The sequence below is a fragment of the Ranitomeya imitator genome, chromosome 4 (genome assembly GCF_032444005.1).
Source record: "Ranitomeya imitator isolate aRanImi1 chromosome 4, aRanImi1.pri, whole genome shotgun sequence".
NCBI lineage: Eukaryota > Metazoa > Chordata > Amphibia > Anura > Dendrobatidae > Ranitomeya > Ranitomeya imitator.
Window position 1 is genome coordinate 112,024,139 of NC_091285.1, and position 15,741 is coordinate 112,039,879.

The following is a 15,741-nucleotide window of genomic DNA, read 5'->3' on the forward strand; positions in this document are numbered from 1 at the left end:
AGTGTAGGCTATAGAGTGTAGGGTATAGAGTGTAGAGTGTAGGGTATAGAGTGTAGGGTATAGAGTGTAGGGTTTAGAGTGTAAGGTGTAGGGTATAGAGTGTAGGGTATAGAGTGCAGGTTGTAGAGTGCAGGGTATAGAGTGTAGGGTATAGAGAGTAGGGTATAAAGTGTAGAGTGTAGGGTATAGAGTGTATAGTGTAGGGTATAGAGTGTAGGGTATAGAGTGTAGGGTATAGAGTGTATAGTGTAGGGTATAGAGTGTAGGGTATAGAGTGTAGGGAATAGAGTGTAGAGTGTAAGGTATAGAGTGTAGAGTGTAGGGTATAGACTGTAGGGTGTAGGGAGTAGAGTGTAGGGTATAGAATGTAGAGTGTAGGGCATAGAGTGCAGGGTATAGAGTGTTGGGTGTAGAGTGTAGGCTATAGAGTGTAGGGTATAGAGTGTAGAGTGTAGGGTATAGAGTGTAGGGTATAGAGTGTAGGGTATAGATTGTGGGTTTTGAGTGTAGAGTGTAGAGTGTAGGCTATAGAGTGTAGGGTATAGAGTGTAGAGTGTAGGGTATAGAGTGTAGGGTGTAGAGTGTAGGGTATAGAGTGTAGAGTGTAGAGTGTATGGTATAGAGTGTAGACTGTAGGGTATAGAGTGTGGCATATAGAGTGTAGGGTATAGAGTGTAGAGTGTAGGGTATAGAGTGTACGGTATCGAGTGTAGTTTATAGAGTGTAGGTTATAGAGTGTAGAGTGTAAGGTGTAGAGTGTAGGGTATATACTGTAGGGTATAGAGTGTAGTCTATAGAGTGTAGGGTGTAGGGTATAGAGTGTAGGGTATAGAGTGTAGGGTGTAGGGATTAGAGTGTAGGGATTAGAGTGTAGGGATTAGAGAGTAGGGTGTAGAGTGTATGGTGTAGAGTGTATGGTATAGAGTGTAGGGTATAGAGTGTAGAGTGTATGGTATAGAGTGTAGGGTATAGAGTGTATGTTATAGAGTGTAGGGTATAGAGTGTAGAGTGTAGGGTATAGAGTGCAGGGTGTAGAGTGCAGGGTATAGAGTGTAAGATATAGAGTGTAGAGTGTAGGGTATAGAGTGTAGGGTGTAGGGTATAGAGTGTAGAGTGTAGGGAATAGAGTGTAGAGTGTAAGGTGTAGAGTGTAGGGTATAGAGTGTAGGGTATATACTATAGGGTATAGAGTGTAGGCTATAGAGTGTAGGGTATAGAGTGTAGAGTGTAGGGTATAGAGTGTAGGGTATAGAGTGTAGAGTGTAGGGTTTAGAGTGTTGGGTGTAGAGTGCAGGGTGTAGAGTGCAGGGTATAGAGTGTAGGGTATAGAGTGTAGGGTATAAAGTGTAGAGTGTAGGGTATAGAGTGTATAGTGTAGGGTATAGAGTGTAGGGTATAGAGTGTAGGGTATAGAGTGTAGGGTATAAAGTGTAGGGTATAGGGTATAGAGTGTAGGGTGTAGAGTGTAGGGTGTAGAGTGTAGGGTATAGAGTGTAGGGTATAGAGTGTAGGGTGTAGGGTATAGAGTGTAGGGTATAGAGTGTAGGGTATAGAGTGTAGAGTGTAGAGTGTATGGTATAGAGTGTAGGGTATAGAGTTTAGGGTATAGACTGTAGGGTATAGAGTGTGGCGTATAGAGTGTAGGGTATAGAGTGTAGAGTGTAGGGTATAGAGTGTAGGGTATAGAGTGTAGGGTGTAGAGTGTAGGGTATAGAATGTAGGGTATAGAGTGTAGGGTATAGAGTGTAGGGAATAGAGTGTAGAGTGTAAGGTATAGAGTGTAGAGTGTAGGGTATAGACTGTAGGGTGTAGGGAGTAGAGTGTAGGGTATAGAATGTAGAGTGTAGGGCATAGAGTGCAGGGTATAGAGTGTTGGGTGTAGAGTGTAGGCTATAGAGTGTAGGGTATAGAGTGTAGAGTGTAGGGTATAGAGTGTAGGGTATAGAGTGTAGGGTATAGAGTGTAGGGTATAGAGTGTGGGTTTTGAGTGTAGAGTGTAGAGTGTAGGCTATAGAGTGTAGGGTATAGAGTGTAGAGTGTAGGGTATAGAGTGTAGGGTGTAGAGTGTAGGGTATAGAGTGTAGAGTGTAGAGTGTATGGTATAGAGTGTAGACTGTAGGGTATAGAGTGTAGGGTATAGAGTGTAGGGTAAAGAGTGTAGAGTGTAGGGTACAGAGTGCAGGGTGTAGAGTGTAGGGTATAGAGTGTAGAGTGTAGGGTATAGAGTGTATGTTATAGAGTGTAGGGTATAGAGTTTAGAGTGTAGGGTATAGAGTGTAGGGTATAGAGTGTAGGGTATAGAGTGTAGGGTATAGAGTGTAGGGTAAAGAGTGTAGAGTGTAGGGTACAGAGTGCAGGGTGTAGAGTGTAGGGTATAGAGTGTAGGGTGTAGAATGTAGGGTGTAGAGTGTAGGGTATAGAGTGTAGGGTATAGAGTGTAGTGTATAGAGTGTAGGGTATAGAGTGTAGAGTGTAGGGTATAGAGTGTACGGTATCGAGTGTAGTTTATAGAGTGTAGGTTATAGAGTGTAGAGTGTAAGGTGTAGAGTGTAGGGTATAGAGTGTAGGGTATATACTGTAGGGTATAGAGTGTAGGCTATAGAGTGTAGGGTGTAGGGTATAGAGTGTAGGGTATAGAGTGTAGAGTGTAGGGTGTAGAGTGTAGGGTATAGAGTGTAGGGTATAGAGTGTAGAGTGTAGGGATTAGAGTGTAAGGTATAGAGTGTAGAGTGTAGGGTATATAGTGTAGGGATTAGAGAGTAGGGTGTAGAGTGTAGGGTATAGAGTGTATGTTATAGAGTGTAGGGTATAGAGTGTATGTTATAGAGTGTAGGGTATAGAGTGTAGAGTGTAGGGTATAGAGTTTAGAGTGTAGGGTATAGAGTGTAGTGTATAGAGTGTAGGGTAAAGAGTGTAGAGTGTAGGGTATAGAATGTAGGGTATAGAGTGTAGGGTGTAGAGTGTAGGGTATAGAGTGCAGGTTGTAGAGTGTAGGGTATAGAGTGTAGAGTGTAGGGTATAGAGTGTATCGTGCAGGGTATAGAGTGTATGCTGTAGAGTGTATGGTGTAGAGTGTATGGTGTAGAGTGAATGGTGTAGAGTGTATGGTGTAAAGTGTATGGTATAGAGTGTAGGGTATAGAGTGTATGTCATAGAGTGTAGGGTATAGAGTGTAGGGTATAGAGTTTAGAGTGTAGGGTATAGAGTGTAGGATATAGAGTGTAGGGTATAGAGTGTAGGGTATAGATTGCAGGTTGTAGAGTGCAGGTTGTAGAGTGTAGGGTATAGAGTGTAGGGTATAGAGTGTAAGGTATAGAGTGTAGAGTGTAGGGTATAGACTGTAGAGTGTAGGGAGTAGAGTGTAGGGTATAGAGTGTAGAGTGTAGGGTATAGCGTGCAGGGTATAGAGTGTAGGGTATAGAGTGTAGAGTGTAAGCTATAGAGTGTAGGGTATAGAGTGTAGAGTGTAGGGTATAGAGTTTAGAGTGTAGAGTATAGAGTGTAGGGTATAGAGTGTAAGGTATAGAGTGTAGGGTGTAGAGTGTAGGGTATAGAGTGTAGGGTATAGAGTGTATGGTATAGAGTGTATGGTATAGAGTGTAGGGTGTAGAGTGTATGGTATAGAGTGTAGGGTATAGAGTGTATAGTGTAGGGTATAGAGTGTAGGGCATAGAGTGTATAGTGTAGGGTATAGAGTGTATGCTATAGAGTGTATGGTGTAGAGTGTATGGTATAGAGTGTAGGGTGTAGAGTGTATGGTATAGAGTGTAGGGTGTAGAGTGTAGGGTATAGAGTGTAGGGTATAGAGTGTAGGGTATAGAGTGTAGGGTATAGAGTGTATGTTATAGAGTGTAAGGTATAGAGTGTAGAGTGTAGGGTATAGACTGTAGGGTGTAGAGTGTAGGGAGTAGAGTGTAGGGTATAGACTGTAGGGTATAGAGTGTAGGGTATAGAGTGTAGGGTATAGAGTGTAGGGTATAGAGTGTAGGGTAAAGAGTGTAGAGTGTAGGGTATAGAGTGTAGGGTATAGAGTGTAGGGTATAGAGTGTAAGGTATAGAGTGTAGAGTGTAGGGTATAGACTGTAGAGTGTAGGGAGTAGAGTGTAGGGTATAGAGTGTAGAGTGTAGGGTATAGCGTGCAGGGTATAGAGTGTAGGGTATAGAGTGTAGAGTGTAAGCTATAGAGTGTAGGGTATAGAGTGTAGAGTGTAGGGTATAGAGTGTAGGGTATAGAGTGTAGGGTATATAGTGTAGGGTGTAGAGTGTAGGGTATAGAGTGCAGGTTGTAGAGTGTAGGGTATAGAGTGTAGGGTATAGAGTGTAGAGTGTAAGCTATAGAGTGTAGGGTATAGAGTGTATCGTGTAGGGTATAGAGTGTATGCTATAGAGTGTATGGTGTAGAGTGTAGGGTATAGAGTGTAGGGTATACAGTGTAGGGTATAGAGTGTAGGGTATAGAGTGTATGTTATAGAGTGTAGGGTATAGAGTGTAGAGTGTAGGGTATAGAGTTTAGAGTGTAGTGTATAGAGTGTAGGGTATAGAGTGTAGGGTATGGAGTGTAGGGTAAAGAGTGTAGAGTGTAGGGTACAGAGTGTAGGGTGTAGGGTATAGAGTGTAGGGTATAGATTGTAGGGTATAGAGTGTAGGGTATAGGGTGTAGAGTGTAGGGTGTAGAGTGTAGGGTGTAGAGTGTAGGGTGTAGAGTGTAGGGTGTAGAGTGTAGGGTATAGAGTGTAGGGTATAGAGTGTAGAGTGTAGGGTATAGAGTTTAGAGTGTAGTGTATAGAGTGTAGGGTATAGAGTGTAGGGTATGGAGTGTAGGGTAAAGAGTGTAGAGTGTAGGGTACAGAGTGCAGGGTGTAGAGTGTAGGGTATAGAGTGTAGAGTGTAGGGTGTAGAGTGTAGAGTGTAGGGTGTAGGGTATAGAGTGTAGGGTATAGAGTGTAGGGTATAGAGTGTAGGGTGTAGGGATTAGAGTGTAGGGATTACAGAGTAGGGTATAGAGTGTAGAGTGTAGGGATTAGAGTGTAGGGTATAGAGTATAGGGTAAAGAGTAGAGTGTAGAGTGTAGGCTATAGAGTGTAGGGTATAGAGTGTAGAGTGTAGGGTATAGAGTGTAGGGTATAGAGTGTAGGGTATAGAGTGTAAGGTGTAGGGTATAGAGTGTAGGGTATAGAGTGCAGGTTGTAGAGTGTAGGGTATAGAGTGTAGGGTATAGAGAGTAGGGTATAAAGTGTAGAGTGTAGGGTATAGAGTGTATAGTGTAGGGTATAGAGTGTAGGGTATAACGTGTAGGGTATAGAGTGTAGAGTGTAGGGTATAGAGTGTATGCTATAGAGTGTAGGGTATAGAGTGTAGAGTGTATGGTATAGAGTGTATGTTATAGAGTGTAGGGTATAGAGTGTAGAGTGTATGGTATAGAGTGTATGTTATAGAGTGTAGGGTATAGAGTGTAGAGTGTAGGGTATAGAGTTTAGAGTGTAGAGTATAGAGTGTAGGGTATAGAGTGTAAGGTATAGAGTGTAGGGTGTAGAGTGTAGGGTATAGAGTGTAGGGTATAGAGTGTATGGTATAGAGTGTATGGTATAGAGTGTAGGGTGTAGAGTGTATGGTATAGAGTGTAGGGTATAGAGTGTAGAGTGTAGGGATTAGAGTGTAGGGTATAGAGTGTAGGCTATAGAGTGTAGGGTATAGAGTGTAGGGTGTAGAGTGTAGGGTATAGAGTGTTGGGTGTAGAGTGCAGGGTGTAGAGTGCAGGGTGTAGAGTGTAAGATATAGAGTGTAGAGTGTAGGGTGTAGGGTATAGAGTGTAGGGTATAGAGTGTAGGGTATAGAGTGTAGGGAATAGAGTGTAGAGTGTAAGGTGTAGACTGTAGGGTATAGAGTGTAGGGTATATACTGTAGGGTATAGAGTGTAGGCTATAGAGTGTAGGGTATAGAGTGTAGAGTGTAGGGTATAGAGTGTAGGGTATAGAGTGTAGAGTGTAGGGTTTAGAGTGTTGGGTGTAGAGTGCAGGGTGTAGAGTGCAGGGTATAGAGTGTAGGGTATAGAGTGTAGGGTATAAAGTGTAGAGTGTAGGGTATAGAGTGTATAGTGTAGGGTATAGAGTGTAGGGTATAGAGTGTAGGGTATAGAGTGTAGGGTATAAAGTGTAGGGTATAGGGTATAGAGTGTAGGGTGTAGAGTGTAGGGTGTAGGGTGTAGAGTGTAGGGTATAGAGTGTAGGGTGTAGGGTATAGAGTGTAGAGTGTATGGTATAGAGTGTAGGGTATAAAGTTTAGGGTATAGACTGTAGGGTATAGAGTGTGGCGTATAGAGTGTAGGGTATAGTGTGTAGAGTGTAGGGTATAGAGTGTAGGGTATAGAGTGTAGGGTATAGAGTGTAGAGTGTAGGATATAGAATGTAGGGTATAGAGTGTAGGGTATAGAGTGTAGGGAATAGAGTGTAGAGTGTAAGGTATAGAGTGTAGAGTGTAGGGTGTAGGGAGTAGAGTGTAGGGTGTAGAGTGTAGGGCATAGAGTGCAGGGTATAGAGTGTAGGGTGTAGAGTGTAGGCTATAGAGTGTAGGGTATAGAGTGTAGAGTGTAGGGTATAGAGTGTAGGGTATAGAGTGTAGGGTATAGAGTGTGGGTTTTGAGTGTAGAGTGTAGAGTGTAGGCTATAGAGTGTAGGGTATAGAGTGTAGAGTGTAGGGTATAGAGTGTAGGGTGTAGAGTGTAGGGTATAGAGTGTAGAGTGTAGAGTGTATGGTATAGAGTGTAGACTGTAGGGTATAGAGTGTGGCATATAGAGTGTAGGGTATAGAGTGTAGAGTGTAGGGTATAGAGTGTACGGTATCGAGTGTAGTTTATAGAGTGTAGGTTATAGAGTGTAGAGTGTAGGGTATATACTGTAGGGTATAGAGTGTAGGCTATAGAGTGTAGGGTGTAGGGTATAGAGTGTAGGGTATAGAGTGTAGGGTATAGAGTGTAGGGTGTAGGGATTAGAGTGTAGGGATTAGAGTGTAGGGATTAGAGAGTAGGGTGTAGAGTGTAGGGTGTAGAGTGTAGGGTATAGAGTGTAGGGTATAGAGTGTAGAGTGTAGGGATTAGAGTGGAAGGTATAGAGTGTAGGGTATATAGTGTAGGGATTAGAGAGTAGGGTGTAGAGTGTAGGGTATAGAGTGTATGTTATAGAGTGTAGGGTATAGAGTGTATGTTATAGAGTGTAGGGTATAGAGTGTAGAGTGTAGGGTATAGAATGTAGAGTGTGGGGTATAGAGTGTAGTGTATAGAGTGTAGGGTAAAGAGTGTAGAGTGTAGGGTATAGAATGTAGGGTATAGAGTGTAGGGTGTAGAGTGTAGGGTATAGAGTGCAGGTTGTAGAGTGTAGGGTATAGAGTGTAGAGTGTAGGGTATAGAGTGTATAGTGTAGGGTATAGAGTGTAGGGTATAGAGTGTAGGGTATAGAGTGTATCGTGTAGGGTATAGAGTGTATGCTATAGAGTGTATGGTGTAGAGTGTATGGTGTAGAGTGTATGGTGTAGAGTGTATGGTGTAGAGTGTATGGTATAGAGTGTAGGGTATAGAGTGTATGTCATAGAGTGTAGGGTATAGAGTGTAGGGTATAGAGTTTAGAGTGTAGGGTATAGAGTGTAGGATATAGAGTGTAGGGTATAGAGTGTAGGGTATAGATTGCAGGTTGTAGAGTGCAGGTTGTAGAGTGTAGGGTATAGAGTGTAGGGTATAGAGTGTAGGGTATAGAGTGTAGGGTATAAAGTGTAGAGTGTAGGGTATAGAGTGTATAGTGTAGGGTATAGAGTGTAGGTCATAGAGTGTATAGTGTAGGGTATAGAGTGTATGCTATAGAGTGTATGGTGTAGAGTGTATGGTATAGAGTGTAGGGTGTAGAGTGTATGGTATAGAGTGTAGGGTGTAGAGTGTAGGGTATAGAGTGTAGGGTATAGAGTGTAGGGTATAGAGTGTAGGGTATAGAGTGTAGGGTATAGAGTGTAGGGTATAGAGTGTAAGGTATAGAGTGTAGAGTGTAGGGTATAGACTGTAGGGTGTAGAGTGTAGGGAGTAGAGTGTAGGGCATAGAGTGTAGGGTATAGAGTGTAGGGTATAGAGTGTAGGGTATAGAGTGTAGGGTATAGAGTGTAGGGTAAAGAGTGTAGAGTGTAGGGTACAGAGTGCAGGGTGTAGAGTGTAGGGTATAGAGTGTAGAGTGTAGGGTATAGAGTGTATGTTATAGAGTGTAGGGTATAGAGTTTAGAGTGTAGGGTATAGAGTGTAGGGTATAGAGTGTAGGGTATAGAGTGTAGGGTATAGAGTGTAGGGTAAAGAGTGTAGAGTGTAGGGTACAGAGTGCAGGGTGTAGAGTGTAGGGTATAGAGTGTAGGGTATAGAGTGTAGAGTGTAGGGTGTAGGGTATAGAGTGTAGGGTATAGAGTGTAGGGTATAGAGTGTAGGGTGTAGGGATTAGAGTGTAGGGATTAGAGTGTAGGGTGTAGAGTGTAGGGTGTAGAGTGTAGGGTGTAGAGTGTAGGGTATAGAGTGTAGGGTATAGAGTGTAGGGTATAGAGTGTAGAGTGTAGGGATTAGAGTGTAGGGTATAGAGTGTAGGGTATAGAGTGTAGGGTATAGAGTGTAGGGTAAAGCGTGTAGAGTGTAGGGTACAGAGTGCAGGGTGTAGAGTGTAGGGTATAGAGTGTAGAGTGTAGGGTGTAGGGTGTAGAGTGTAGGGTATAGAGTGTAGGGTATAGAGTGTAGGGTGTAGAGTGTAGGGTATAGAGTGTAGGGTATAGAGTGTAGGGTATAGAGTGTAGACTGTAGGGATTAGAGTGTAGGGATTAGAGTGTAGGGTATACAGTGTAGGGTATAGAGTAAAGTGTAGAGTGTAGGGTATAGAGTGTAGAGTGTAGGGCATAGAGTGTAGGGTATAGAGAGTAGGGTATAGAGTGTGGGTTTTGAGTGTAGAGTCAGGAACACATGGGCTACTTGCACAGTGAACAAGTCTGTAAGAACATGTTCACACACCACCAAGAAACCTGAAGACACAAAAGAGAATGGTAAAACCAAAAACACTCAGTTTGAAAAAATGTTTGCAGTAATCCGCAAGTGCTAGTAAAAGATGTAAATAACAGGGTATTTGGTTGATACGTTTTTTGCAAAAAATGTATACTAAGCTGCTCTACCAATCTTCACGGTATACCCATATCAGAGCAGTCCTAACTAATGTATGCAATCCCTATCTGATGTATTTAAAAACCTGATCATCTGTATATAACCTGTGTGAACAGGGTTCAGAGAGGAAAAATCCATGTGTGCATACAGGGTAGAACAGCTGCACTCTACAACCTGTAATCTATACCCTACACTCTATACCCTACACTCTATATCCTACACTCTATACCCTACACTCTAAACTCTATACCCTACACTCTATACCCTACACTCTATAACATACACTCTATACCCTACACTCTATACCATACACTCTACACCATACACTCTACACCATACACTCTACACCATACACTCTACACCATACACTCTATAGCATACACTCTATACCCTACACGATACACTCTATACCCTACACTCTATACCCTACACTCTATACCCTACACTATACACTCTATACCCTACACTCTACACTCTATACCCTACACTACAACCTGCACTCTATACCCTACACTCTACACCCTACACTCTATACCCTACATTCTATACCCTACACTCTACACTCTTTACCCTACACTCTATACCTTACACTCTATACCCTACACTCTAAACTCTATACCCTACACTCTACACTCTATACCCTACACTCTATAACATACACTCTATACCCTACACTCTATAACATACACTCTATACCCTACACTCTACACCCAACTCTCTAATCCCTACACTATATACCCTACACTCTACACTCTATACCTTACACTCTAATCCCTACACTCTACACTCTATACCCTACACTCTATACCCTACACTCTACACCCTACACTCTACACCCTACTCTCTAATCCCTACACTCTAATCCCTACACTCTAATCCCTACACCCTACACTCTATACCCTACACTCTATACCCTACACTCTATACCCTACACCCTACACTCTATAGCCTACACTCTATACCCTACAGTATATACCCTACACTCTATACCCTACACTCTATACCCTACACTCTACACCTTACACTCTACACTCTATACCCTACACTCTATACCCTACACTCTATACCGTACACTCTATACCCTACACTCTACACTCTATACCCTACACTCTATACGCCACACTCTATACCCTACACTCTATAGCCTACACTCTACACTCTACACTCTATACCCTACACTCTATACCCTACACTCTATACCCTACACTCTATACCCTACACTCTACACTCTATACCCTACACTCTATAGCCTACACTCTACACCCTACACTTTATACCCTGCACTCTATACCCTACACTCTATAACATACACTCTATACCCTACACTCTATACCCTACACTCTATACCCTACACTCTATACCTTACACTCTATACCCTACACTCTACTCCCTACACTCTACACCCTACAGTCTATACCCTACACTCTACACTCTATACCTTACACTCTATAACATACACTCTATACCCTACACCCTACACTCTATACCCTACACTCTATACCCTACACTCTATACCCTACACTCTACACTCTATACCCTACACTCTATAGCCTACACTCTACACTTTACTCTATACCCTACACTCTATAACCTACACTCTAATCCCTACACTCTAATCCCTACAGTCTACACTCTATACCCTACACTCTATACCCTACACTCTAAACCCTACACTCTACACCCTACACTCTACACCCTACACTCTAATCCCTACACTCTAATCCCTACACCCTACACTCTATACCCTACAATCTATACCCTACACTCTATACCCTACACTCTATACCCTACACTCTACACCCTACACCCTACACTCTACACTCTATACCCTACACTCTACACCCTGCACTCTGTACCCTACACTCTACACTCTTTACCCTACACTCTATACCCTACACTCTATACCCTACACTCTATACCCTACACTCTAATCCCTATACTCTACACTCTATACCCTACACTCTATACCCTACACTCTATACCCTACACTCTACACCCTACACTCTACACCCTACACTCTACACCCTACACTCTAATCCCTACACTCTAATCCATACACTCTAATCCCTACACCCTACACTCTATACCCTACACTCTATACCCTACACTCTATACCCTACACTCTATACCCTACACCCTACACTCTACACTCTATACCCTACACTCTACACCCTACACTCTACACTCTATACCCTACACTCTACACCCTGCACTCTGTACCCTACACTCTACACTCTTTACCCTACACTCTATACCCTACACTCTATACCCTACACTCTATACCCTACACTCTAAACTCTATACCCTACACTCTATAACATACACTCTATACCCTACACTCTACACTCTATACCCTACACTCTACTCCCTACACCCTACAGTCTATACCCTACACTCTACACTCTATACCTTACACTCTACACTCTATTCCCTACACTCTATACCCTACACTCTATACCCTACATTCTATACCCTACACTCTACACTCTATACCCTACACTCTATACGCCACACTCTATACCCTACAGTCTATACCCTACACTCTATACCCTACACTCTATACCATACACTCTACACTCTACACTCTATACCCTGCACTCTATACCCTACACTCTATACCCTACACCCTACACTCTATACCCTACACTCTATACCCTACACTCTACACTCTACACCCTACACTCTACACCCTACACTCTATACCCTATACCCTACACTTTATACCCTACACTCTATACCCTACACTCTATACCCTAAACTCCATACCCTACACTATACACTCTATACCATACACTCTACACTTTATACCCTACACTCTATACCCTACACTCTATACCCTGCACTCTACACCCTGCACTCTACACCCAACACTCTAAACCCTACACTCTACACTCTATACCCTACACTCTATACCCTACACTCTACACTCTATACCCTACACTCTATAGCCTACACTCTATACCCTACAGTATATACCCTACACTCTATACCCTACACTCTACACCTTACACTCTACACTCTATTCCCTACACTCTATACCCTACACTCTATACCCTACACTCTACACTCTATACCCTACACCCTACACTCTATACCCTACACTCTACACTCTATATCTTACACTCTATACCCTGCACTCTACACCCTGCACTCTACACCCTGCACTCTACACCCAACACTCTATACCCTACACTCTACACCCTACACTCTATACCCTACACTCTATAGCCTACACTCTATACCCTACACTCTAATCCCTACACTCTACACTCTATACCCTACACTCTATACCATACACTCTATACCATGCACTCTATACCATACACTCTATACCCTACACTCTACACCCTACACTCTATACCTTACACTCTATACCCTACACTCTATACCAGGGGTGGGCAATTAATTTTGCCATGGGGCCGCATGAGAAATTTGGATGGTTTTAGAGGGCCGGACTAATATAATTAACTCATTTTTACCCAATACTGTAGTATACATATATATAATAAGGCCATCTGCATGGGGCATTACAGCTGGCGGGTTCCATGATACATATGATGGGCAATGCCCCATACAGACACTTGCACCATATAGTGCTGCACAAACATTATGGCCCCATATACTGCAGCACAAACATTATGGCCCCATATACTGCAGCACAAACATTATGGGCCCCATATACTGCAGCACAAACAGTATGGGCCCCATATACTACAGCACAAACATTATGGCCGCATATACTGCAGCACAAACAGTATGGGCCCCATATACTGCAGCACAAACAGTATGGGCCCCATATACTGCAGCACAAACAGTATGGGCCCCATATACTGCAGCACAAACATTATGGCCCCATATACTGCAGCACAAACATTATGGCCCCATATACTGCAGCACAAACATTATGGCCCCATATACTGCAGCACAAACATTATGGCCCCATATACTGCAGCACAAACATTATGGCCCCATATACTGCAGCACAAACATTATGGCCCCATATACTGCAGCACAAACATTATGGCCCCATATACAGCAGCACAAACAGTTTGGCCCCATATACAGCAGCACAAACAGTATGGCCCCATATAGTGCTGCACAAACAGTATGGGCCCCATATACAGCAGCACAAACAGTATGGGCCCCATATACAGCAGCACAAACAGTATGGCCCCATATAGTGCTGCACAAACAGTATGGGCCCCATATACAGCTGCACAAACATTATGGGCCCCATATACAGCAGCACAAACATTATGGGCCCCATATACTGCAGCACAAACAGTATGGGCCCCATATACTACAGCACAAACATTATGGCCGCATATACTGCAGCACAAACAGTATGGGCCCCATATACTGCAGCACAAACAGTATGGGCACCATATACATCAGCACAAACAGTATGGGCCCCATATACAGCAGCACAAACAGTATGGCCCCCATATACAGCAGCACAAACAGTATGGGCCCCATATACAGCAGTACAAATGTTATGGCCCCATATACAGCAGCACAAACAGTTTGGCCCCCATATAGTGCTGCACAAATGTTATGGCCCCCATATAGTGCTGCACTGTCAGCTGCGCCCGGGGGCCCCCTGGATACGCCACTGCTGAGACCACCGCTGATACTCACCCGAAGGATGGAGACCATCAGCCAGCAACTTTCTTCACCGCAGCATCCCACGCGGCCGTGGAGTGACGTACGCAGGTGACGTACGCACGTGACGTACAGGGCCGATGCGGAGCGCAGCCTCTTGTGACCGGTGGCATAATGCTGCCTCCGGAAACAAGAATGATTGACACAGCCAGGAGCCAATGGCTCCTGATGCTGTGTCAATCACATCCTGACCCTGGAGGACTCCCGTATGGAGGAACTGTATGCGCTGCAAAGCGCAGCGTGTGGATGACCTCGGGGCCTTCTCTCCAGCCGCAAGCCCTCATAAGCATCTGGCGGCTGGCCGAGCGGTGGCGGCGGCGGCTGTCAGAACTGACAGCTAGCTGGCGGGCCGTTAAAAATCATCAGGCGGGCCGGATGCGGCCCGCGGGCCGCATCTTGCCCAGGTCTGCTCTATACTCTACACTCTAAACTCTATACCCTACACTCTACACTCTATACCCTACACTCTATAACATACACTCTATACCCTACACTCTATACCCTACACTCTATACCATACACTCTACACTCTATACCCTACACTCTATACCATACACTCTACACCATACACTCTATAGCATACACTCTATACCCTACACTCTACACTCTATACCCTACACTCTATACCCTACACTCTATACCCTACACTCTACAACCTGCACTCTATACCCTACACTCTACACTCTATACCCTACACTCTATACCCTACACTCTATACCCTACACTCTATACCCTACACTCTACACCCTACAGTCTATACCCTACACTCTACACTCTATACCTTACACTCTACACTCTATTCCCTACACTCTATACCCTACACTCTATAGCATACACTCTATACCCTACACTCTACACTCTATACCCTACACTCTATACCCTACACTCTATACCCTACACTATACACTCTATACCCTACACTCTATACCCTACACTCTACACTTTATACCCTACTCTCTATACCCTACACTCTATACCCTACACTCTACAACCTGCACTCTATACCCTACACTCTATACCCTACACCCTACACTCTATACCCTACACTCTTTACCCTACACCCTATACCCTACACTCTGCACTCTATACCCTACACTCTATAGCCTACACTCTACACTTTACTCTATACCCTACACTCTATACCCTACACTCTAATCCCTACACTCTAATCCCTACAGTCTACACTCTATACCCTACACTCTATACCCTACACTCTACACCCTACACTCTACACCCTACACTCTAATCCCTACACTCTAATCCCTACACTCTAATCCCTACACCCTACACTCTATACCCTACAGTCTATACCCTACACTCTATACCCTACACTCTATACCCTACACTCTATACCCTACACTCTACACCCTACACCCTACACTCTACACTCTATACCCTACACTCTATACCCTACACTCTATACCCTACACTCTATACCCTACACTCTATACCCTACACTCTAATCCCTACACTCTACACTCTATACCCTACACTCTATACCCTACACTCTATACCCTACACTCTAAACCCTACACTCTACACCCTACACTCTAATCCCTACACTCTAATCCCTACACTCTAATCCCTACACCCTACACTCTATACCCTACACTCTATACCCTACACTCTATACCCTACACTCTACACTCTATACCCTACACTCTACATCCTACACTCTACACCCTACACTCTATACCCTACAATCTACACCCTGCACTCTGTACCCTACACTCTACACTCTTTACCCTACACTCTATAGCATACACTCTATACCCTACACTCTATAACATACACTCTATACCCTACACTCTACACTCTATACCCTACACTCTATAACATACACTCTATACCCTACACTCTATACCCTACACTCTACATCCTACACTCTACACCCTACACTCTATACCCTACAA